Below are 26475 nucleotides of genomic sequence, written 5' to 3'. Positions count from 1 at the left end.
CCTGAGCCACTATGATTCGGTCATCAATAAGTGGTTGCGCATGAACATGAGCGACGCTCTTGAGCGGCTCATCAACAATAATCTTTAGCTCGAAGTCTCGCACAAAATTTACCATGTTTCACTTGCCTATCATCAGTGGAGCCGCAAATGCTATAGCCTTCTTGCGGTTCAACGCATCTGCCACAAGGTTAGCCTTGCCAAGATGGTAGGAGACCTTGAACTTGAAGTCCTTCAAGGTTTCTATCCATCGCCGCTGCCTCATATTCAGGTCCCTCTACGTGAATATGTACTTGAGGCTCTTGTGGTCGCAAAAGAGCTTGAACTCCTCTCCATAGAGGTAATGTCTCTAGAGCTTCAATGCAAAGATGACGGCCGCTAACTCTAGGTCGTGCGTAGGGTATTTTTTCTTGTGTTTCCTCAACTGTCGCAATGTATAGGCAACAACTTTATCCTTCTATATCAGAACGCAACCCAAACCCACTCGAGAGGCGTCGGTGTATATAGTATACTTGACCCCTTACTCTGGTAATACTAACACAGGGGTAGACGTCAACTTGTCCTTCAGCTCCTGAAAAGCTGCTTCTACTTTCTCATTCCAGGCAAACTTGAGATCTTTCCAAGTCAGCTGAGACAATGGTCTGGCTATCTTGGAAAAATTCCGAATGAATCGTCGGTAGTAACCTGCCAAGCTTAAAAAACTCCTCACCTCAGTAACTGAACCGAGATGCTCCCAGTCCTAAATTGCAGCTACCTTAGCAAGGTCCACAACCATCCCTTCCTTGGACACCACATGTCCCAGGAACTTGACTTTTTCTTTCCAGAAGTTGCACTTCTTATACTGTGCAAAAAATTGGTTCTTCCTGAGAGTATCAAAGACTGCTCGCAGGTGTTTCTCGTGCTCCTCCCGACTCTTGGAGTATATCAGGATGTCATCTATAAATGCAATGACGAATCGGTATAAGTACGGTCGAAACACCCTGCTCATCAGATCCATGAACATGGTCGATGCATTCGTGAGTCCAAACGACATCACCAGGAACTCGTAGTGCCCAAAACTGGTCCTGAAAGCTATTTTCTGTACATCCTCTTACCTGATGAGCAACTAGTGGTACCCTGACTGCAGATTAACCTTCAAAAAATGCTGTGCTCCCCTCAACTGATCGAACAGATTATCAATCCTAGGCAAAGGGTACTTGTTCTTCACCGTCACTTAGTTCAACCTGCGATAATCAATCCACAATCACAGAGATCCATCATTCTTCTTTACAAACAACATAGGTGCTCCTCAAGGAGACACACTTGGTCATATGAAGCCCGTATCCAACAGATCATCGATCTGTTTCCTTAGCTCCTCCATCTCACATGGAGGCATGTGATAAGTTGGAAGAGATATAAGTGTCGCACTAGGCACTAGATCGATGGTAAAATCAATCTCGCGTTGAGGGAGTAATCCAGGTATCTTTATAAATACGTCTGAGAACTCTTGGACTACAAGGGTGTTCTCAAGTGCTAGACCATTAATGTCCTCTAGTTATGAAGTGTAACAACTAATGTGATGGGGCTAATTAACCTGCACTGAGAATGTAAAAGTCGTGCCCTCTGGTCTATGGGCTGTCACCACTCTAGTATCGTAATTGATCTCTCCCTTCACCTCCGTGAGCTAATCCATACCAAGAATGATGTCATAATGGTGCAACAGGTGTAGGCCCATTAGTGGGGCCACTGGCCAGCTGAGAGTCCGGCATAGTGTCAACGTGAGTCGGGCCCAAACTGGGATCCATATGGCTATCGCTGAGGGGAGGTTCCCCGTCAATCAAATCACCAAGAGTAAGACGTGCCGTACTCCGTGTGGCCTTAGGTGGCATTCCCTATATAAAACATAGGGTGCAATCCAGGTCAGATTCAGCATGCTCACAAACTCAATTACACAAGATTCACACATAGATTAAGGAAACTTCATGCATGTCATTTATCAAAATTATCATAATACATGAGATACAGCGTTACATGAATCATGACAGAAGATGCATGTGAGCTAATACAACCAAGGCTTCACACACTAAAACATACTACTAAACTACCACACTACTAAGCCTATCGAGTCTACACATGAAAACAAGAAAATAAGGTAAAATAAAAGATGACTACATGCACAACTAGTCGTCAGAATCGGCGATGGTAGAGGTGCACCCTTGTCCTGTACACAGCACAGGATTGCCCTCAAGGAGCGAGACACCTTCTTGAATTTTTGTTTCATGAAGGCCTCGTTCTCTTTAAGCTTGGCTTGGGTCTCTCCATGTTTGGCACGGACCTTCCCGACCTCTTATCGCAGGGCAGCTTGGCCCTCCTTAATTCAAGCCCAGCAGGCTTCTGATGTAGCCCGATCACTGTCACGCTCGTGCGTAGCAGGAGGAGAGGCCACATCAGGGCCTTGGGCCTCCACTTCTTCCTCTTCTTACCCTTCCTCCTCGCCATTGGTGTTATCTCCATCGCCATCCTCACCACTTCCTTCTTCTTCCTCGCCACTTTGTTCCTCACCCTCACTTTCCTCGATCTCATCACTTTCCTCTTCGGTATCATCACTTTGCTCCCCAAGGCGGCCTCGGCGTTGCCTTTCACCAATCCCCATATTATCAAGTGTGCTTGCATTGATAATATGGATTGGGGCGACATCATCCATATCGAGTCGGAAGCTATAGTGGTAGGCGATCTTTCAAATCAGTCGGCTGAATGGCAGCGCGGTGCTTTCCCTATTGGACCTTGCCACTTTGATTATCTGCATCAGGATGAGAGTGGGCAGACATACTTTGTCTCCTTTTCCAACTCGAAACAAGAAGTCCACCATGAACCTCGTGCACTCAGTGCGGTTACTTGATCGGGGATACACGTTATACGTGCATATGTTGTGGAGCAGACGGAAGTCATTTATCATCTTGGTTGAAGTGAGTCCAGTCCCCCTCCTCCAATGCTCAAGATGGCCACAGAGGAATCGCGTGTGGAGTCTCTTCTCCCGATTACTAGCGCAATCCTTCTCGCTAGCATGCACCAATCCCTTCTCAACACCCAATCGTTACCTCCCGCCTACCCAGAGGAATAGTAAACTGGAGGAGCTTATATATCGGATTTGGAATGAGGGCATAAAAAGTGCGCATAATGTTTGCGCTTGCAGGCTCCTCTCCCTCAAATATGGGCCCCCACCCCTTTTTCAAAAGGAAGTCAATCACTGGATATGTTCCGAACATCTTCTCATCTACGTGCGCCTCAAACACGACCTTGAATTTGCGAAACTTACCAAGTTCGATGTTTGGTAGTAGGGATCTCTCCAACGGAATCTAAGGATCGAGGTCCCGCTTGGACCTCCGTTCTTGCTCAGCACTGGTACTTGCTTCAACGTCCGCCCTCCTCATAAGACGACGTGGTCGTCTTGGCCCGGCTCCGGGGCCGCTCTTTTCCTCGTTATGAGAGACAAGAGCGTAGAGATGGAGAAGATGGCGGTGACCACTTCAAAGAAAGTCATGGAAAATAGGATGGGTTGGTGGCGTTTGGAGTTTTGAGACACACCAATGGGTTTGTGTACTCAATTGGGAAGGAAAAGGAAGATGGTGTGAAAATGGAGGAAAAGGGGTGTCTTGAAGGTGTGAAAGAAGATTTTAGAGGATATTGAAAGAGGTAATGGGGCTTGAATCACTTGGAAAGAGAAATAGGGAGGTAGTGATGATGAAGGAAGAAGATTCGAAGCTTGAAGATGGGTTTAGTGGAATGAGTTAGAGAGGAAGAAAGATTTGAGGGGTCTAGGAGAGAATATGGAGTGGAAGGGGGTTGGGATTTTGCAAAAACACCCTAAAATGAGTTTTTAGAGGGAGGAGAGGGGTCCCACACATGTGGAAAGGGCCCCACAGTTGGTCGGTTAGGGGGGCCGTGCCGGGCGAGCGGATGCTCCACCCGGGAGCTGTCTGGCAGGGCGGTGCCCCGCCAATCTGGAGGAATCTCCACCCGGGGTCTGTCTGGCCAGTGGTGGCTCTGCACGGGGGTAGTGTCCACCCCCCCGAGATGCCAAATATGCATGAGACCCACCTCGGATCCCATCGAAAGTTGGTATATGGCCCCCCGCACTCCTTCGAGACACGTTCGAGCCTCATCTTGTGAGTATTCAAGCTTTTGGCGTGTTTTGCATGTGGGATTGACTAAATTGATGTCCATACTTGTCAATTGATGGACTAGAGGGAGATTAGGATCATTTTACATAGTTAAGGTGCCTACAGGGTGAACTACGATGGTCAGTTTCATCTATGAATGATCAGTTTCATCGACAGGAGAAACTTGGAAATCCTAGGATTGTTCTTACGTTCATCGCACCCTCATAAGTCAAAGTACATCAGTGGGTGACGTGTGACCATAACTCAGGTCCACTTTAATCCAAATGTGCTCTGATACCAACTTGTAATGCCCTAAAAATTGGGGGTCGAGCATAGACTCAACTCCCGAGTTCCAACGCATCACTTATGTAACATAGATAATAATGATTAAATGTTGTCCGTATTAGTGCCTTAAACATGAATGGGATTATACCAAAACAGTATATCATACTCCAGAGGCAATTAAAGTGCGCTAGCGAAAGACTGTGATATGTATATAAATTGTGCAAAAGTAATAGCAAGCCCTCCGAGTATGAATGTCGCTAGGTTAAATAATTGTAAGTTTAATTCAAAATATACAAAATCAAAATATGTAATGTTCTCTATCCAAAACCCTATAGCCCCGTCAGCGCAACTCCAGGTCTACATGGACTCGCCAGAGAGTTATATATAGGAGAACTCCTCGTCATCGTAATAGTCCGGCTCTGCCTCATAAGCATCACCATCACCTGCAGCTAAGATAGAGTCTGGTTGGTGTTTAAAACACCGTCCCAGATCGTGGGAGTGAGTGATCAACTTAGTGGAGCTATAAGGCAAAGGTTAACATGTTATCAATTTAATCAAGCAATAATGATAAAGTAATAGAATCAAGTATACCTAAGTATTCTGGTTAATGCAAACATGATATGTATTAATGATGCATGCCCTCACCTGCACTCCCTCTATGATCTTCCTCTTACAGTCGTGGCATGCACCCCTTCCTCTGTGCACTTCCTCGCCAAAGCACCGTGCAATGCGATTTATGGTCGTGTTAGCCAAGTTCTTAATTTGACATATTCATACAGCAGGATTTGGAAGCTAAGGCACCTCCCTTTACATCATAACCCAAACGTTGATCCATCTAGGGTTTTCAATCCTAGTAGTCACATACGATAGATGGTTTCCAGGTCGCTACGAAGAGGCTCGTCACCATCAGCGTAGGCCTGGTTTATACTCTAGTTTACTATGGAAAGGCTCGTCACCTCAACATAGTTTCTAATGTATGCTCTAGGTCACTACGGGCTCGTCACCTGATCGTAGTCCGACAGCTCGAATACAGTGTCCCATACACCACCATATTCGGCTCATGAGTTTGGGTTGCTCACCGGTCACTACAGGTAGGCTCGTCACCCCAGCGTAGGCCAACAGCACGTCCACGGTGTCCCATACTACCATACCTGGCTCATCAGTCTTAGCGGATCGATGTACCAAGGTTAAACAGGTTTGACACTGGTAAGTTGGTACCTTATATTCAAACAGTAGCATCCATACACTGTGAACATACATCCGGCCAATTGGGTTACTTGACAAGCTCGACGAGTACGAGCATACGTTGACTTAGTCAACATGAAATGCATAAGCATTCCGTGTGGCCTAACCACTACCGTCAAACGACGTACGATTCAGATTCGTCGAACGTATCTGTTGTGGCTAAATCAATTCGGCCACTGATCGTAAACCGTTACCGATTGCCTAGGCAACATTGTAGCCCCAATCACACTTCAAACATTAACATTCATGTGTAACAACTAAAGCCAGCATGTGACAACCAAATATGAATATAAATCTTATCTGAGCATTTCAACATAACACATACTACACATGTTATAATACATAGGCAATTCATCCATCATTCACATAGTAGTAAGGTAGGTTACATAAAGAAACTGTAACCATAAATAAGGGGATTGAGAATCCTATCTTAACACCCTCATTACATACATTTAAAACCAACATTTTCTCATTCGGGCATTTTATCAAACACTTAGTCTACACATATTACATACATGTAATAAATCAGTTAAAACACATGTTATAGCAAATTCTCCTACATGGGAGTTTCCACACGCACAACGATCATGTATTAGCAATCAATAATCATAGCAAGTACAAAACATAATTCCATATTCATTCAAACATTTTAACAAACACTTAGAATGCATTCGAAATAACCTAACCTAGCCTAACCTACATATATATGTAATATGTTGAAACATCCTAACTACGCATATGTGATAGCACTCAAGTTAGTCATAAATCATTAACTGACATTGAAAGCCTTGAAAATCATAACCTAAACATTTATAGTCCGCACCTTTCGCCGATAAACGAGTATCGAACTCAATTTGTATGCCAAGTCTTTATCTATGGCACGATGACCACCTATAGCATGAAATAGGTTAACTATTTCATAACTTACACTATTTAAAACCCTAAAATAGGTTAGGGTTAGGATTTCATACCTAAGAGCAGAATCAGAATCGCCAGAATAGCGATATAGAAGTGGTATTTAAGCACGTGGAATGACGGGATTGAATCCAAGGAACAAATGTCAATTCTCTCTCTCACTTTCTCTCTCTTTTCTCTCTTCTCTCACCTAGGGTTATAAATTCGTATGTGAAGGGTGAGAGAGGGTTTTAGGCCTTTATATAAGCCTACAACTGATGAGAATGGCCCGAGGGCCATGGTATACTTAGGTTATAGCCAAGGAGTGGCCGTTTTGGTCCAACGAAGCTATTCTGGAGGCCCCTTTTCTACATGCAGTCGGACTTAAGCTCCCTGCCATTAGATCTAGGTCAGGTTAAGATCTCAGTCTGATCAAATCAGTGGATCGGTCGCGGGGGACTAGTTGCAGTTCAACGGTTGCCGGTACTCGATCAGGGTCACAAGTGCACTGATATGTGTTGAAAATTTTCCTTGATCTGAGGGTGTAACCGGGTCAGAATCTGATGGTCTGATTCCTTAGATTCATCCTGCAAGAGAACGACTCAATTCATTTAAGTTTCAGTTCATTTCCTAAAGATATTCGCGTTTCTCACACACTTCGCTCCAACCTCAAGTTATGCGTTTTTGGATACCTTTAGGACTTGATTTCTAAGATGGTTGCCAAGTCTAGCAAGGCGGTCATAACCATATAGATTTGAGGAAATCGGACTTTCGACGCGCGGTCTAAGTCTGATATGAAGTTTCGATGCACTCCCAAGAGCAACTGGGTTTTGAGATGGATCTTAAGTTTTTAGGCAATGTAGCGTTAGCGATCCTGCAGATTTTGGGTCATACAGATCGTATTTAAAGTGATTAGTGCTAATTTCACAGATAATCTAGTTTAGCACCTAATTAATCCACATCTAATTTCTAAAGGGATTTGGTCCTTAATGATTTCTGCCTGAGGTGGTACTTGGGTCTCTGTACAAATTTTTCCGAGACATTACACTTTCGTTTTTTACAACACCATACTCAAATTGCATACTAGAGTTTATGAATTGAAAGTAGCAATATCCTAAGCATAGCCAAGTTATTGTTCGAAGCTGACCACTTATAGCTATAAAATCCCTGCTAAAAAGATGTGGCCATTGCTGTAAATGTGAGGATGTAGAGTAGCAGGATGCATAAATATAACCTTTCCAAGAAGGTTAGCCCCAAGCACCAACAATGCCCGATTTTTTTATAGTGTACACCATCCTTTTTTTTGGTACACGTGGCCTACCTGATAGTCAAACAAACTGATTTTTTTTTGTTAATGGAAGATTTTTTAGGTGTGAGGCATCCATGTTATGAAACTTGTATTTTGGTGATGATGACCAAATCTCTTACATAAAAGGGAAGAATGTTGAGAATATTAGTTTTAATGAAGAAATGGAAAAAGAAAAAAAAAGTGATGCTTTTTTAGTTTTGTATCCATACATCTTAAATAAATAAATCTAATGACCCTCTTACTAGCTTGGATCCATTTACATGACTAAAACATTTTATGGACCCCATGGGGCCCATCCACAAGGAGTGTCATGTTATTAGCTCAAATGCACTGTACAATTTCTTGTAACAAGCATTGAATACAATTTCTCTTGTAACTGATTATCATTAGAAATAAAGGATTTGAGAGGAGTATATTACATAACTCCTCTCCTCATTCCTTCTTTTTGTTTTAAAATAATGAAATGAATAAAGAGCTCAAGAAATGACATTATTGCATTAAAATGATAGAACAAAGAACTCGAGGGATGGCTTCCTTGTGCCATGAGTTTGCATAAACTAAAACATATAAAATTTGAAAATTTGTAATCATGATTTGTCAAGCAATTTCAACACCATGATAGATCTGAAAGAAATTTAACTCACCTAGACTCTTCCATTTAAATAAAACATATCTTATTGATCTTTATTTCAAATCGCCTTTTAACTCATCCGAATCAGAATCACTTGCATTGTAACCTAACCAAAAACAATGATTTGAGTCCAGAAACAAACCGTTGTTAAAACAATGCCAAAAGGTATAAGGGCTCACCTAAGTTCTTTTCACAGACCTTCCAAATTGATGATATACTCTTTGAAGCTTTGGTAATCCAAGCCTTTACCTAAATCAACCAAAAAATTAATAAAATAAAATAAAACCTTACTAATAAAAACACCAATAAAGATACAAAAGAAACTCATTTTACCATAAAGGTAAAAAGAAGTTCCTTGCTTAAAACCCGATTCTTATAGCGTCGGTGGTAAATGTTGGTCACCGACAAAAATGCGTTGGCAATGCTACCTTTTGTTGTAGTGTTGTCCGTTGATTTTGGTTGTGGGGCCTACTCAAAGAGTGGACTAGCTTGATTTTATTTCCAGGTGATCGTCATGTTGAAGCCCACCTTATGCATTGGTCCAGATCCCTACAACATGTATCATGTTTGGGAGAAAGATGAGCCTCATAGAACCACTTGATTTGATGGCCTGATCTACTTCTAGCATGCAAGGACTAGAACTATTAAAGTGCCATGCACAACTAAAACTTGCAATGGCTAGCCATTGTAACTCTATCCAAACTAACTCCCAACAAAAAAGGATTTCTAACAAAATGGATAAATAGACAATCTCTAGCCCATGCCACATCCAAAGTAGTAAAGCCATTCATAACAAATAACTTACACTAATAACGAAGAATGTGAATCACCTCCTTGGTTATGAAAGTTGAAGAGTGTTTGTAGAAAGAATCGAGAGATCTGTAGAAACAAAATGCTTTTCATGAGAATATTGAATAAAATTGACATAAAATCCACGCTTATTACAAAAACCAATCATTGAGAATAAATACTTTGAGATTAAATCCAGGTTTGAATTCATGTCTTTCAGCCCTTGTCCATACGGGCTCCATGAATCTTTCTTTCCCTGAGGAATAAAGAAACCAATAGAGGCACTCAACATAGATTCACCAAAAAACTGAGCTACGAAAAGAAAAATTCAAATGTAGCCTCTAAAAGACCCCCTTTCTTAGATGAAACATGGCCGTGGTTGAATATCTGTTGCAATCAACAACTCTGAGCAATGTTGTTGTGTCCTGTACGTTGTAATCAGCCAGTTTTCCAACATGGCCAGGACATGACTAATACATATTTATGTTCTCCTCAAGAAGTAAGAGCTCCCCATTTGACCAATACATATAAGTTCATGAGCTACTCTCAGAATATAGGCTTTGGGCCAAATTGGGAACTAAGCTTTAAGTTCTTTAGTGCTTGCCATCCTTAGACAAATGCCCAAATAGACATTAGGTAAGTTGAGATCATGAGCTACTTCTATGATAAATGTCCAAACAGAGGTAGTTCAAGGTACCTTTGAATACCCATGAGTATGATAGAGCATTACTGGATTAGAGGTAGAAAATTATATTGTACATACTTCAGTAAAGCCACTATCTAGTTATGATCTTGTGATAGTATAACATCCAAGGGCTATATGATAAAGTAACAACTGATGAGAATAAATGGTTAGTCTATCATAGGACAATGAAGAACACACAACAATTTGAAATCCTACAAAATCCGTCAGAGAAACATGAACTAGAATTTCTCAAAGAATTGATTAAAAAACAAAGAAAAGAGAAACAAATTGATAGTGCATGAGTCTAAAAATCAAGGTCGTGACCCCAGAACCAGGCCATTCATGGATGAAACATGTCCATCTCATGCAATACATACATACTTCAGACGATACTTTAACCCTTGGTCAAAAATCCAACACAGAGGCATAACTCCATTGAATAAAGACAAGAAAGAAAAAACCAACAAGATGATAGCACCACTTAAGAAAGAAAGAAAGAAAAGAAAAAGGCACTCCCTATGTAAGGAGTAGAAGAGAGTATATGAATAATATTATTAGTGAAATGTCTTGTTTAGATTTATTGTTACAGAGAAGAGAAGGATACACTATTAGACAACATGCAGTTATTGAATGAATGCATTCTCTAACACCAAAGGAAATGGAGAATGTTTGATCTCATTAGTGGAAACAACGGTCCACAGTGCATATAGAGAGAACATACTAGGAAAACACCTTTGAAATCCTATCCATACATTCCAAAGCATAGATACAGATCAAATGGTGGAAAAAAAAAAAAAAAAAAAAACAACAGGGCAACATACTAGTACTCTGTTCACAACTCCAATGGTTGAGACAGCAACAGCTATGGCTTCTCAAGCTATGGCTTCCGTGGATTAGGCGATACACAGAGAGAGAGAGAGAGGCGTGTTATGACGAGGAGGGCACAACCGAGAGATCAACGTACTTCCTCTTGCGGGCCTTCTCGGACTCTGGCGTGTTCCGGCAAGAACGCCCTGAAATTCGGGGGTCGAGCATAACTCGGCTCCCGAGTTCCAAAACATCACTTATGCAACATAATTAATGAGAGATGTATGTTGACTGTATTAGTACATAAAAGGGATAGATTAAGCCAAAACGCAGATATGATTCAGGGATATGTGAATAAAGCAAGCGGAAGACTTATAGTAAAATATGTGTACAAGTGTAAGTCCCCGAATTACATATACAACCGATCGTGTAAAAGTGTTATTTATCAAAATTTATAAGTACAAGTTACATCATTTTTCCCAAAATAGTAATCCCATAGATCCCGCCAACACACCGAGGCTCGCTAGAACCCGTCAAAAAACTGCATATAGCAGCCTCATCATCGTCCATCTCCCGCTCTGCCTCAGACGCCGCATCCACATCTGCAACATCGGGGCCTAAGACAGAGTCTGGGTGTGAAACACCGCCCCATAAACGTGGGAGTGAGTGATCAACTCGGTGGAACAATAAGGCACGGGTTAACATGTTATCAAAAACAGTAATGATAAAGCGGGACAATTAAATAAATCCTAAGTACTCTTGTTAATGCAATGATGCATTGATGCTTGCCCTCACGCGTACACCCTCCGTCTTCATCTTACGTTACGCATGACATCGCCTCAAAGTGCGCCACATCTACAAAGCACATGCAAATGCGGTGCATGGATATGATTACCAAGTTGTTATTAGTCCAATTCATACATCGATTGGGAAGCTAAGATACCTTCCTCATATCATCATCCAAACAGTGATCCATACTAGGGTCGTCAATCCTAGACATCTCATACGATCATATAGTTGAGGTCGTAGCAAAGGGCTCGCCACCAATCAATGCACGCCTTTCATGCCCTTACTACCACAGATCGGCTCGTCACCTCCTTGCGGTATCCGGTATGCTCGAGGTCACTACAAAGGGCTCGCACCAATCAATGTAGGCCGACAAAGACGAATATAGTGTCCCATACCACCATAATCGGCTCACGAGTTTAGTTGCTCACGGTCACTACGGGAGGCTCGTCACCCCGGCGTAGGCCGACGCTCGACCACGGTGTCCCATACCACCATGTCCGGCTCATGAGTCTTAGCGGATCGGTACCATGGTTATTAGGATTTCACTGGTAAGTTCGGTACCCTAGCTTCAAGCAGGCGCGTCCATACATGGTTAACATACACTGGACAATCGGGTTAGTTGACGAACTCGACTAGCACGAGCGCACGTTGAATTGAACGACATAGAGTGCGCAAACACTCCGCGTGGCCAAACCACTGCCGCCAACTCTAATACGGCTCGGGTTCGTCTAATACGTCCTACGTGGCGAAAGCAATCTCAACCACGAATATAGGGTCAATTACCGATTTCCTGGACTAAGGCATAGTCCCAAATATCCTACACTACTACAGATATTCATATGGAATGTAAAACAGTAATGGAACAATAACTCAAATCATGTTACATACACATCTGAATAATATCAACTTAACATAAATGTAAGCATAGGAGATGCTTGAATTTAAATAACTTGGAATGTAAATGCATAAGGGAAATCATGCGCATCCATAGAAGTATTGAGAATCACTTCTCAACGCCTGCATTTAGTGTAATCAGTTACACTTAGGTCATTCATGCATTTCTACAAACACTTAGCAAACATGGAACAACATACATGACGCATGTTGAAATACATGCACTTAGACAATTCCTTTTATCAAGGAGTTGTCATACATGCATCTAGCATACATACATGACCAATAATCATGGCAAACATAAGTGCGTATTTTATACGTATACGGTACTTTATAAATACACTTAGAATACACAAATCTCAATATAGCACATGCATATCAGGAAAGCAATGTAAACATAACATTTGACATGTGAAATCTCATCCATAACAAGAATAAATCACTAATTGGGATTGAAAGCCTTGAAAACCATAACCTATACACTTAAAGTCCGCACCTTAAGCGAGAAAAGAAACACCGACTGATTTAGACAGTTGTCTTCGTCCACGGCGCAAGAATACCCTAAAATAACGATAGAAATGAGATACAACAACACCAAGGCTAATCTACGCTCGAACACAGGTTAGGGTTAGGTTAACTTACCCCAAAAGCACTCAGAATCCTCAGAGGAACGATTCAAAGCAAAGGTTCAAAGGGGAAGAAGAACAAGGAAGAATCAAGATGATTCACCAACCAATCTCTCTCACTAACTCTCTCTTTTCCACTCTCTCCAAGCTAGGGTTAGAGAAAATTCGTATGGAAATGAGAGCTAGGGTTTAAGGACTATATATAGGCCTTAAAATGATGGAAATAACCCTATGGTCAAGGTATACTTAGGTAATAACCAAAGTACGCCTTTCTCGATCCAACGAAGCACTTCGGTGGGCCTATAACCACGAAAGGTCGGACTTAAGCTCACCGACCATGGATCTAGGTCAGGCGATTTTCGCACCGACCGGCTCTTCAGATCATACGTGGCGGACCACACTCAATTCAACGGTCACAAAATCTATCAAGTCCACAAGCACTAGGATATGCCCGGGCCAACCTCCTGATTCGAGGGTGAAATTGGGTCGAATCCAACGGTCGATAGCTTAAAATCGTCGCGCAGGTGACACGACTCGGATTTCATAAAAGCTTATTAAATTCCAACCGTTCTCACACTCTTCACTCCGAACTCAATCAAATCGACCTAAAACATCATATGGACTTGATTTTTGTGGTGATGGTCAAGCCCAACACAGTGACCGCAACAGCCTAAGATCATTGCTATCGGACTTTCGACGCGACGTCCAGGTCTGATCCAGATCTTCCAAAAATTCCCCAGAACAACCGGATTTAGCGATGGATCCCATTTCCGAGTAACGTAGCGCTCACTAATCTGCACGTTTAGAGCCATGCAGATACAATTTAAAGTGATTGATGCGAATTTCACAAGCAATCAAGTAAAGCGCTAATTACCCCAAAAACAACTACTTAAGGAAAGATTAGCACAAAAATTTCCAAGGTCGTTACAATCTACCCCACTTAAAGAAAATTTCGTCCTCGAAATTCATACCTTCATATAAGCCTCGAGGATCAGAGGGTAGGTCTTCTTGACCTCAGCTTCAGATTCCCAAGTAGCCTCTTCTACGCCATGATGCGACCATAACACCTTCACGAGAGGGATAACCTTGCTACGCAGTACCTGCTCCTTTCTATCCAGAATACGCGTCGGTTGCAGTACATAAGTGGCATCCTCACTTAACTGCACTTGCTCCCAACCGATAATATGCGAAGGATCAGGAACGTACTTCTTCAGATAGAGATATGAAATACGTTATGCACGCCCGCAAGAGGTGTGGGCAAAGCAAGGCGGTAAGCTACCGCTCCCACTCGATCCGTAACTTGAAATGGACCAATAAATCTCGGCGTCGGCTTCCTTCTTACCGAACCGCAAAACTCCCTTCATAGGAGAGACCTTCGAAAAACATGATCTCCCACTACGAACTCAAGCGGTCGACGCCTAGTATCAGCATAACCTGCCTGCTCTGCCCTGCTAGAAGTCGACGTCGAATGATGTCAACCTTCTCTCAAGTCACCTGCACAACTTCGGGCCAAGCAAACTACGCTCACCAATTTCGCCCAACAATGTGGTGCTCGCACGGCGACCATACAACGCCTCGAAGGGAGCCATACCGATACTCGCGGAAACTATTATTATACGCGAACTCGGCACCGAAGACAATCATCCCAACTGTCTTTGAAATCCAAAACACAAGCTCGCAACATATCTTCCAGGACTTGATTCACGCGCTCCGTCTGCCCATCTGTTTGCGGATGAAACGCGGTGCTGAACTTCAGTTTCACACCCATTGCTTCCTGGATACGAGTCTAGAAGATAGATGTAAAACGCGTGTCTCTATCAGACACAATCTCAAGGGGAACTCCATGCAGACGTACAATCTCCTTGATATACAACCTAGCCAAATCGTCTGCAGAGTAAGTGACTCTGATCGGTAAGAAATGCGCCGACTTCGTTAATCGATCGACGATCACCCAAATAGAGTCAAATCCCTTTCTCGTCCTCGGCAACCCAGAAATAAAATCCATAGAGATGAAATCCCACTTCCATTCAGCTATGGGCATAAGCTGCAACAACCCAGGAGGTCGGCGATGCTCTGCCTTGACCTGTTGGCACATGAGACAACGAGAAACAAATTCAGCAATCTGGACCTTCATATTGTCCCACCAATAAGATCTCTTCATATCCTGATACATCTTCGTGCTACCAGGATGCATCGCAAGTTTAGAACTATGGGCTAACTCGAGAACCTCACGTCTCAAGTCAGGGATGTCAGGAACACATAACCGGCCGCGAAAACGTAAGCCCCCATCAGAACTAACACTCCAGTCAGAGTTCTCATCTGTACCAACCCGCTACCTCATCTTCACCAAAAGCTCATCATCTGCCTGAGCTGCAACGATCCTCTCGTCGATAACGGGCTGTACACGAATCTGTGCGATAACCTCATACGGCTCAACCACCGTAAGCTTCTACTCAAAATCGCACACGAACTCCAACATATCCCACTCTGCTATCATCAGCGGAGCCGCAAACTCAATAGCCTTCTTGCGACTCAACGCATCTGCCACAAGGTTCGCCTTGCCCGGATGGTAAGAAACATCGAACTTGAAGTCCTTCAATGTTTCCATCCATCTGCCGCCTCATATTCAAATCACGCTGCGTGAAAATATACTTAAGGCTCTTGTGGTCGCAAAAGAGCTCGAACTCCTCACCATAAAGGTAATGTCTCCAAAGCTTTAATGCGAAGATGACAGCTGCCAATTCCATGTCGTGCGTAGGGTAATTCTCTTCGTGTTTCCTTAATTGACGCGAAGCATAAGCAATCACCCTGTCCTTCTGCATAAGGACACAACCCAGACCAACGCCAGAGGCGTCAGTATAAATAATATACTTAACCCCTTGCTCGGCAATACTAGCACAGGGGCGGACGTCAACTTGTCCTTCGCTCCTGAAAAGCTAACTCCGCCTTCTCATTCCAAGCAAACTTCAAATCCTTCCGTGTCAGCTGTGACAACGGTCTGGCAATCTTCGAGAAGTCCCGAATAAAGCGTCGATAATATCCTGCAAGGCCAAGAAAACTCCTCACCTCAGTAACTGAACCAGGCTGCTACCTACCTTGGCAAGATCGACAGCTATCCCTTCCCTGGACACCACATGTCCCAGGAACTTGACTTCCTCTTTCCAGAAATCACACTTCTTGAACTGTGCGAAAAGCCGATGCTCCCTAAGAGTACCCAAAACCGCTCTTAAGTGCTCCTCGTGCTCGCCGCTCGCCGAATAAATCAAGATGTCATCAATAAATACAATGACGAATCGAAACAGAAACGGCCGAAACACCCTGTTCATCGATCCATGAACACGGCCGGCGCGCCATCGAACGACATCACAAGGAACTCATAATGACCGGCCGGTCCTAAGCGGTCTTCGCACGCCCCCATCCTCGACGCGCAAGAATCGATGATACCCCGATCGCAGATCAACCTTCGAAAAGTACTGCCCCCTTCAACCGATCAAACAGATCATCAATCCCGGGCAAGGGGTACTTATTCTTCACAGTACTTAATTCAACTCGCGATAATCAATACACAATCGCAAGGAACCATCCTTCTTCTTCACAAACAAAACAGCGCTCCCCAAGGAGACACACGGGCCGAATAAAACCCAATTCTAGCAAACCATCTATCTCGCTTCCTCAACTCCTCCATTTCACTCGGAGGCATCCGATAGGTGGGTAAAGAAATGGGCGCCGCACCAGGCATAAGATCGATAGCAAAATCAATCTCACGCTGAGGAGGTAATCCAGGAATCGACTCTAACACATCTTCAAACTCCTGAACTACCGGCGTACTAACCAACGCCGACTCGGCCGAACTCTCCAACCGAGAAGAATAAAAATCAATACGAATAGGGTAACTGACCTGAACTGGGAAAGTAACAATCTCGCCCTCATGTCCAAGGATCATCACTGATCTCGCTTCACAAGCAATCTCAACTCGCATCCTCGTGAGCCAATCCATACCCATAATAACATCGTAGTGATAAAGCGGTGCGACTAACAAATCAACACGGATCGATCCACTTCCATGATCAATCACAACAGCACAACTCCAAAAACAAACAACATGCATTCCATTAATCAAAATCGCCGCAATACAAGTAGTGCAGCGCAATACATGAATCACGACTAGGACAGCATGAAAACAACACCATCGAACACTACAAACACCCCCAACTACTACCACCACTACCCGCTACCACACTACAACAACGCCTACTACAAGCCAACAACGGCTACACACAGAAAGAAACACCAAACAAAGCAAAGACGGCCAAGACGATGCTACTCGTCTGAGTCAGGAGACGGATGCGGAGCACCCTTATCCTGCAAGCAACACAGGATAGACTTCAAAGTCCGGGACATCTTCTTGTTCTTGTGCTTAACCAAGCCTCGAAGATCAACCATCTCCTGGCGTAAAGCAGCTTGCCTTTCTTCAAGCCGTGTAAGACGGGAATCTCTGGCAATCTTCTCTGCGCCCTGCTCTGGCACCACAGGAGGAGAGCTATCACTCGAATCCTGTGCCTCAATCTCTTCCTCGTCTTGCTCTGCTTCTTCCCCAGACTCCGCACCGCCTTCAGCATAACTCTCATCATCACTCTCGACCCGGCCTCACCCTCGAGGCAAGCCGACGAACCAACCTCCATCGCCTTAAGGGTCCTCAAGTTGAGATGACGAACAGGGACCGGCTTCTCGGCTCCAAGCCTATAGCCAAACTCATGTGCAATCTTGCAAATGAGGCGGCCAAAGGGAAGAGACTCGGTCCGTCTACTCGAACGAGCGATGAGAATAATCTGACGCAGGACGTACGTCGGCACACACAACTTCGCATCCTGCCCCACCTGATATAGAAAATCTACCATCAGGCGCGTACACTCGCTGCGGTTGCTCCACCGGGGATACACATTGAACGTAAAGATGTGGTGAAGCAAACGGAAGTCGTCCGTCATGTGAGAAGCCAAAAGACTCCTATTCTGCTGCCATTCGGACGACCACACAAGGATCGGGTGCGACGATCCTTCTCGCGCACACTGTCCACATTCTTCTCGCTGGCATGCACTTCCCCAAGTGGCACCTTCAAGAGTCGGGATATCAAAGCAACATTGACAATTCCAACTCGACCGCTACCACAGGAAATCTTGAACTGCAGTCCAGCGAAGGCTCCAGAATGTTGGCATAGAAGGCCCGAACAGTGCTAGCATTCGCGCGATACTCGCCTTCGAACAAGGGACCCCAACCAGCCCCTTCTAGGCGCTCCAACAAAAAGAACTCACCAAAGAGCCGCGGATCAACATGAGCCTCAAAAAGGACTCTACGCCCCTCATAGACTCCATGCGACAATTCCGCCAACAAGGTCCTACTGACAGGAGCTCGAGGATCGAGGTCCCGCTTCGTCTGGAACTCGCGCGTGGCGGACGTGCTAGCGGCGACACCTCTCGGCCTCCGTGCACGGGTTGGGCGGCTCGGCCCGGCTTCATTCACGGGCGCTCTCTTCTTCCCCATCAAGGAAAGAAGGGAAGAAATGGAAAAGATGGCCGTCACAATCTCAAAGAGGGCCATGAGAAATGAGAGAAAGAGAGAAATAGGAAGATGGTGAAGCTTCCACACACTATGAGCCAAAAAGGGAATGAAAGGGCTCAAATGAGAGGGAAAGATGGAGAAATTAGCAATGGAATGGAAGATTTGAGAATGGGGTGATGGGTTTGCACGAAAATGGAAGGAAGATGAAGATTTGGGAGAGATTTGAGAGAGTTTGGAGAGGTTGTTGAAGAAAAGGAGAGCTTGGAAGAGGGTTTTGTGAAGGAAATAGATGAAAGGAAGGGTTTTAAAATGAAAACCGTGGAGGGGTGGGCCACACAAGCCTCATGGACGATCGGCCCGCGTCGGCCCGGCCCGCCGACCGGCGATCCCTCGCCGAACCGGCGATGGCATCGCCGGTCTCTGGACATATCGGCGATGCCTCACCGATTTGGCGAGGTCCTCCTGGTCCTCCTTGGTCCAAATGATGTGGTTCCCCCGGTCCCACAGAAAATGCCCCGATTGGCCCCTTGTGTAATTTGAAGCTTATCGGGTCACTCTGCCAGAAATCTGATACAAACAGCGCTTTCTGGAAGGTTTAAAACTGAATAATGGGAAGGTAGACCATCTACACTCATTAATAGAGGGTCTAGAACAGGTTTCGGTTCGCTGTGTGTGATCAGGTAAGGGTACAGACTCGATCTCGGCAAAGGTTTTCAGGAAACTTTCGCCGATAGAAACTACGGAGCACAAACACAAAGCGATGATAGACCCGCACCCAATTACACTATAGTGGTGACAACGTGCGGTGTGTGACCATAACCCAGGTCCGGTTTAATCCAGATCATGCTCTGATACCAACTTGTAACGCCCTGAAATTCGGGGGTCGAGCATAACTCAGCTCCCGAGTTCCAAAACATCACTTATGCAACATAATTAATGAATGATGTATGTTGACTGTATTAGCACATAAACATGGGATAGATTAAGCCAAAACGCAGATATGATTCAGGGATATGTGAATAAAGCAAGCGGAAGACTTATAGTAAAATATGTGTACAAGTGTAAGTCCCTGAATTACATATACAACCAGATCGTGTAAAAGTGTTATTTATCAAAATTTATAAGTACAAGTTACATCATTTCAGTTCCCAAAATAGTAATCCCATAGATCCCGCGCAACAGGATCGAGGCTCGCTAGAACCCGTCTCAAAACTGCATATAAGAGAAGGCACTGGTCGTCATCCAGCTCCCGCTCTGCCTCGACGTCGCATCCACATCTCGCAACATCGTGGCCTAAGAGAGTCCGGTGGGTGTGAAACACCGCCTGAAACGTGGGAGTGAGTGATCAACTCGGTGGAACAATAAGGCAATCGGTTAACATGCTATCAGCTCAATCAAACAAGAATGATAAAGCAGACAATTAAATAAATCCTAAGTACTCTTGTTAATGCAGTATGAATGCAATATGATGCGTACCCTCACGCGTACACCCTCGGCGTCTTCATCTTACGTTACGCATGACATCGCCTCAAAGTGCGCCACATCTACAAAGCACATGCAAATGCGGTGCATGGATATGATTACCAAGTTGTTATTAGTCCAATTCATACATCAGGATTGGGAAGCTAAGATACCTTCCTCATATCATCATCCAAAAAGTGATCCATACTAGGGTCGTCAATCCTAGACATCTCATACGATCATATAGTTGAGGTCGTAGCAAAGGGCTCGCCACCAATCAATGCACGCCTTTCATGCCCTTACTACCACAGATCGGCTCGTCACCTCCTTGCGGTATCCGGGTATGCTCGAGGTCACTACAAAGGGCTCGTCACCAATCAATGTAGGCCGACAACAGCACGAATATAGTGTCCCATACCACCATAATCGGCTCACGAGTTTAGTTGCTCACCGGTCACTACGGGGAGGCTCGTCACCCCAAGTAGGCCGACAGCTCGACCACGGTGTCCCATACCACCATGTCCGGCTCATGAGTCTTAGCGGATCGGTACCATGGTTATTAGGATTTCACTGGTAAGTTCGGTACCCTAGATTCAAGCAAGTAGCGTCCATACATGGTTAACATACACTTGACAATCGGGTTAGTTGACGAACTCGACTAGCACGAGCGCACGTTGAATTGAACGACATAGAGTGCGCAAACACTCGCGTGGCCAAACCACTGCCGCCAACTCTAATACGGCTCGGGTTCGTCTAATACGTCCTACGTGGCGAAAGCAATCTCAACCACGAATATAGGGTCAATTACCGATTTCTTGGACTAAGGCATAGTCCCAAACATCTTACACTACTACGATATTCATATGGAATGTAAAACAATAATGGAACAATAACTCAAATCATGTTACATACACATCTGAATAATATCAACTTAACATAAATGTAAGCATAGGAGATGCTTGAATTTAAATAACTTGGAATGTAAATGCATAAGGGAAATCATGCGCATCCATAGAAGTATTGAGAATCACTTCTCAACGCCAGCATTTACTGTAATCAGTTACACTTAGGTCATTCATGCATTTCTACAAACACTTAGCAAACATGGAACAACATACATGACGCATGTTGAAATACATGCACTTAGACAATTCCTTTTATCAAGGAGTTGTCATACATGCATCTAGCATACATACATGACCAATAATCATGGCAAACATAAGTGCGTATTTTATACGTATACGGTACTTTATAAATACACTTAGAATACACAAATCTCAATATAGCACATGCATATCAGGAAAGCAATGTAAACATAACATTTGACATGTGAAATCTCATCCATAACAAGAATAAATCACTAACTCGGGATTGAAAGCCTTGAAAACCATAACCTATACACTTAAAGTCCGCACCTTAAGCGAGAAAAGAACCGCCGAGCTGATTTAGACGAGTTGTCTTCGACAACGGCGCAAGAATACCCTAAAATAAGGATAGAAATGAGATACAACAACACCAAGTCTAATCTAAGCTCTAACACGGGTTAGGGTTAGGTTAACTTACCCCAAAGAACTCAGAATCGTCAGATGAACGATTCAAAGCAAAGGTTCAAAGGTGAAGAAGAACAAGGAAGAATCAAGATGATTCACCAACCAATCTCTCTCACTAACTCTCTCTTTTCCACTCTCTCCAAGCTAGGGTTAGAGAAAATTCGTATGGAAATGAGAGCTAGGGTTTAAGGACTATATATAGGCCTTAAAATGATGGAAATAACCCCGTGGTCAAGGTATACTTAGGTAATAACCAAAGTACGCCTTTCTCGATCCAACGAAGCACTTCCGGTGGGCCTATAACCACGAAAGGTCGGACTTAAGCTCACCGACCATGGATCTAGGTCAGCCTGAGTTTTCATCCCGGTTGTAGATCAACCGTGGCGGACCACACTCAATTCAACGGTCACGGAAACTCGATCGTCCACAAGCACTAGGATATGCCTGGGCCAACCATCCCGATCGAGGGTGAAATTGGGTCGAAATCCAACGGTCGATAGCTTAAAATCGTCCGCAAGCGACACGACTCCGATTTCATAAAAAGCTTATTAAATTTCCAACCGTTCTCACACTCTTCACTCCGAACTCAATCAAATCGACCTAAAACATCATCTGGACTTGATTTTCGAGGTGATGGCCAAGTCCAACAAGGTGACCGCAACAGCCTAAGATCATCGCTATCGGACTTTCGACGCGCGGTCCAGTCTGATCCAGATCTCCCAAAAATTCCCCCTAACAACTTGATATAGCGAGGGAACCCAGATTTCATTGTTACGTTGCGCTCACTAATCTTCACTTTTAGAGCCATGCAGATACAATTTAAAGTGATTGATGCGAATTTCACAAGCAATCAAGTAAAGCGCTAATTACCCCAAAAACAACTACTTAAGGAAAGATTAGCACAAAAATTTCCAAGGTCGTTACAAAGCCTGTATGATCAGCATCGTCAACCAGTAACGGAATTGGAAGGCAGATCAAGACAGGCTGGACTGGGAAATGGAGATCGAGAGACTTTGGAGAGAGAGAGAGAGAGAGAGAGAGAGAGAGAGAGAGAGAGAGAGAGACTTTCGGTAGGTTATTGCAGGGGAGGAGAGAAGAGAGGAGAAGGGTTTTGGTAGAAAAAGGTGGAAGAAGAAGGTGCGATGGATTTGGGGATTAGGCACGCGGGCATTTTGGAGATTTGGGGATAGGGCGCGCGGGTGTTTTGGATTCGAGGACGGGCTTTTGGGTTTTTTTTTTTTTTTTTTGAAACCAGCGGCGGTGGCCCGTTTTGTACACGGGCGGCCACTTAAAAATGCCCCACATTTCATCTACAATAGCGGTTTGCTGTGGCCACCTGTGATGAAAACGCCCCTAATAACTATATTTTTTGTAGTGAGTTTTCAACAAAAGAGTCTGCATGCTCGTCCCCATTTTCATCTGCTTTATGTTCCTTTCTGGAAAATCGCAATGAAAATTTTGAATTCCATGGTCGACCTGAATTGAAGCAAGCCGCAAAAGAAGCAACATCTAGTTGATAGCATAAAACATCGCAAAGATGCTCCACACAAGATACTTGTCAATAAAAGATGTGAGTGATAGCCCAATTGTTATGCAGACTACAAATAAGACCAAGGCAATGTAGCAGAATGATCCTGATATTTCTATGTTATGTCCAAAACAAGGAAGATACCTCATCTGATTGCTTCCCATACAGAGAAAACTCTTCCTGCCTTAGTACCTGTGATTTACTTATCCACAGAAGTCGCATTAACTTCTTTCGTGCTTCTGTTTTACCAGACAATAGATCCCAACCCACAACAGCTACTAAGGGTTGAAGAAGGGGAAATAGTGAGAGAACCTATCACATGCAGAATGGCTGGCTCTTACTCAAAAGAAAGAAGATGTCAAGTTGATGAAAATCTTAATAAATCAATGAAAAGCATATTGATACAAACATCATCAATCAAATAGAACTAGTAATCCCACTTCCAATTTTTACACATTATCCAACACATGAAAACTTGTACAATATGAAAACTTGACCCTACACTAATCTGGATAAAAGGAAGCAAACACAAAAACAAGAAAAACAGAAAGGGGCCCTGCTACTGACAGAAACATCAGCTAGAATCACCAAAATCTCCATCCCAATCTCTCAACAGGCTTCAAAATTAGCAGCCATTGAAATCATGCCTCACCAAGGCCCAATTAATAATCATTGCCAATATGTTTCTCTTCAAAATTACATTAGGAGCAGACTTATCCTCAAACACCCTGTTGTTTCTCTCTTTCTAAATTCCCCAAAGAATGCCAAAAAGAGAAAGCATCCACATTGTCTTCTTATAACCTTTGAATGGCCCCTTGAAACACTCAAGAATCAGATCACCAACTGCTCCATTGAACGCCAACAGCGTTCTGAATCTCTTTATGAAGAAATTTCACGTTTCCTTCTGCAGTTGGTAAAATGGTTTTAAGGCCTCATGGTCATGGGAGAAGCTAATTGCAGGTGTAGATGAACAACGAGCCTAATTCTGTGCTAATTACAATGTCAGAACATCACACACACAGCTTCAAAAAACATATCTTTAATGAAAGAACCCAACCATTAAAGGTCAGGTCATCTGCCATTTAGTGAGAAAGAAGGTGACAGAAGTACTGAGCAAGACATTTTCTAAGAAGTAAATTTTTCAGTCTTACTTTTTGTTTATTGAGTGAGACCATTTATTGGTATGAAGCAATGGAGGCTGACATTACCACCAGGCAGGAAATTTTTCAATCATTCATAAGCGAATCTTTGAATGATAAAGGAATGCTTATTAGCATGAAGGGGAGCGTCAAAAGTTGAATGCAATTTTTAGAATATATGTTTATGATGGCATCCATTTACTTTCCATTTGTAAGGATATATCTCTCAGAAAAGGAAAAGAATGGGTACTCGAACCCATGACCTCTGTGTTGAAACTCTCGTGAGTCTACCACCAAGCCATGAGTAGAGACCCTAATTCCTTGTTCTTTTCTTTCATCAATTACCGGGGCTTAATTCATATTGGCTCTCACTTTAAACTGCATAGTTTACCTTATCTTGATAATGTTATAATACAAGAAAGAAACTAAAAATAAGGAAACCAGATTAAAGATTCCAACTTGTATTAGTATCTATAACAATTGCATGAATGTAGTGGCCTGTGTGGTCATACAAAACACCCTTTTCACTTATATGGTTAGTATATAAAGTCGAGCAGTGTAGTGGTTGTACTTGCGTCCCATTGTCCAACCAGCCTTCAGTTAGTGCCATCCTATTATTTTTGGTCCCACAATCTTATTGGACCATTGATCTGGCCCTAAATAACCATCAGGACCTTTGATCTGATCCAAATGGTCAATCAGGTTGGTATAAATCATTGATGTACTCCAGCTCCTCAATCTAAATGGTTGGATGGCCAAATATTCAATTTGGATGGTTTGATAGGCCTAATATGTATTTGGATCCTTGGATAGCTCTAATGTGAGCATAATTTGCAATATGAATCCATAAATGGGCCTGATCACACAATCTGCGATATTTAGGCCTCAACCAAATGATTGGGTGGCCTTGAAGCAATATGAAACTCAAGGGAAAGTTTTATAGAACAATCATTCGACCAGGCATGCTGAATTGGGTAGGACGGTTAGAAAGCAAGATGAGTAGAGATTGATTGTTGTGAAGACAAGGATGATTGTTGCAAAGATAAGGATGTTGAGATGGATGCGTGGAAAGAATATGAAGGATGGAATTAAGAACAAGGTCATTCAAAACAGCCTAGGAGTAGTCTCAAGAAGAATAGATTGAGATGGTTAGGTCATGTTCAACAAAGAGTAGAGGCTGCTTCTGTGCATGCATGCATTTGGGTTTTTTGCATGGACTTTGCTTTAGATGTAACTGCATCAACAACACAGAGCACATTGATTAGTGAACTACAATAGATAATAATACTCTAGGTTAAAGAACTAAATGCATGCAACCATCTTAAATGTAATATTAATACTCTAGTATAGCTAAAATAGTTTCCAGGATATATTGCAGAGCATCATCTAATAAAATAGAGAAATATTGGATGTACTTTTCTACGACAGCAAAGGCTACCTGGTTGGACATGTTCCGTGGAAAGTGGCATCTCCCAAACTTCATGTCCTATTCATCATTCTCATTTTTTTTTCTCATTTAGCAAATGAAATCCAGCAGCTACTATCTACACCATTCATCTATTTTGAAGAGATCATCATAGAGAATTACCCAATCATAGCAAAAGATCATCTGGACCATACCACAAATAACAATGGAGATAATGATTTACACCATTTAAATTTGCAGGGCCCTCCACTTTATTCTCCGTCCAACCTGATCATAGGGTCACAAAGACCTGGATTAAGAGGAAAGATAAATTTCATATTGATCCAAACTTCCATGACCCTAAAAAGGGTTTCAATGGTGGACGTTCACTCAACACTGTTTTCTACAGTGTGGTCCACTTGATCATCAGATCTGCTTCATTTTTAATCTCAAGCCTTATGATGAGCTCACCAATTGGATGGATGGTGTGGGTACGAATGCATACATCGAGGTGGGCCCCACCCTCACACGTGTAACATGTGTGGAGTGGGTCCCACGTCCCACCAAATGGACGAACGACAGGGATATACAGCACATACTAAGGTGGGCCCCACCGTCCAGCAGCTACTAGACAGTGCTGATCGTACCCATACATAAAGGCAGCCCCACACAACATGTCCTGTGAATGGACGGTGGAGGAAGGTGGGTCCCATCGTCCTTTGGTGGACGTGTGGGAGCAATACATA

The 26475-nt window shown here is 43.4% G+C and overlaps 1 protein-coding gene across 1 annotated transcript in view; it reads right to left on the bottom strand.

The window, feature by feature from the left end:
* LOC131237346 (protein HEAT INTOLERANT 4-like) overlaps nucleotides 1-25793 on the bottom strand; it is a 45634-nt gene extending 19841 nt beyond the window's left edge. The window contains exon 1 of the mRNA XM_058235054.1: nucleotides 23378-25793. The gene's annotated coding sequence lies outside the window, so the exon portion shown is untranslated. The remainder of the gene's footprint in view (nucleotides 1-23377) is intronic.
* Between the last annotated feature and the right edge of the window lie 682 nt (nucleotides 25794-26475).

The sequence above is a fragment of the Magnolia sinica genome, chromosome 2 (genome assembly GCF_029962835.1).
Source record: "Magnolia sinica isolate HGM2019 chromosome 2, MsV1, whole genome shotgun sequence".
NCBI classification, from domain to species: Eukaryota; Viridiplantae; Streptophyta; class Magnoliopsida; order Magnoliales; family Magnoliaceae; genus Magnolia; species Magnolia sinica.
Note: the sequence above shows the minus strand (reverse complement) of the source record. Positions and strands in the feature narration are given on the sequence as shown.